This window comes from Protopterus annectens, chromosome 2.part2, assembly GCF_019279795.1.
Source record: "Protopterus annectens isolate FY-2018-M chromosome 2.part2, PAN1.0, whole genome shotgun sequence".
In the NCBI taxonomy this organism is placed as follows: Eukaryota; Metazoa; Chordata; order Ceratodontiformes; family Protopteridae; genus Protopterus; species Protopterus annectens.
The window spans coordinates 287,744,993-287,745,855 of NC_056730.1; the positions used below are offsets into that span (position 1 = coordinate 287,744,993).

Below are 863 nucleotides of genomic sequence, written 5' to 3' on the forward strand. Positions count from 1 at the left end.
GTTGACCAAGGGCTCTGGGTATGGGTCCTGACACCCTTACTCCATGGTAAAGCTGTAGCCACTGTTTCTAAATTGTCTGATACTGATTGTTTAAACTATGATAGAATAAACCAATGTTTACTTGAATGTTTTAACACCTGAAGCTTACAGAAAAAAATGTTTTGAGCATAGACACAAGGCAGACAAAAGTGTGTGTGATTATATTGCTAAGGTAAGCAGTTGTTTTCATATGTGTGTGAGTGGATGGCAGACCACCACTTTTGAAGGGCTGGCAAACCTTTTGTTGAGTGAACAAGCCCCTAGAACTTTGCCTAAAGACATGAAAATCTGGTTGGTAGACTGAGTATGTAACTCTGCAGATGAGCTAGGGAAAAAAGGGGATCTCTGCTTAGCAAGCAGGGCATCACTGCACAAGAATGGATATAAGGGAACTCATGGTGGGCAGCCTGGCTAGCTCAGTTGGCAGAGCATGAGACTCTTAATCTCAGGGTTGTGGGTTTGAGCCCTATGTTGGGTGTTTCCCTTTGTGGGAGGTTTCCATAATGGTTAAGATGCTTACCTTACAAGCACAAAGTGCAGGGTTTGATACTCACATGGGGTGATTGGTTAGGTTTAAAAAATGGCCCATAATGGCAGTTAGCATAGTACTAGTCTATGAGCCTAAATCACCCCAACAGATTCCACCCGTAACAGGGGAAGACACTAGTTTTAAATGTAACAAGTGGGGTCATGCATCATATAGATGTCCACAGAGGCAAAGTGGGGAACAAAAGGTGGGGGACCCACCAAGTGGGAATAACAGTATGCCAGTTGTATGTTGTCTGGAAACAACAGGGGTACCAGACTATCACCACAGTTTATAT

At 43.5% G+C, this 863-nt stretch overlaps 1 non-coding gene across 1 annotated transcript; it reads left to right on the plus strand.

The window, feature by feature from the left end:
* Positions 1 to 444: 444 nt before the first annotated feature.
* Positions 445 to 517, plus strand: TRNAK-CUU. Its single transcript has one exon. It is a non-coding gene; the product is annotated as a tRNA-Lys (tRNA).
* The last annotated feature ends 346 nt before the right edge of the window (positions 518 to 863 follow it).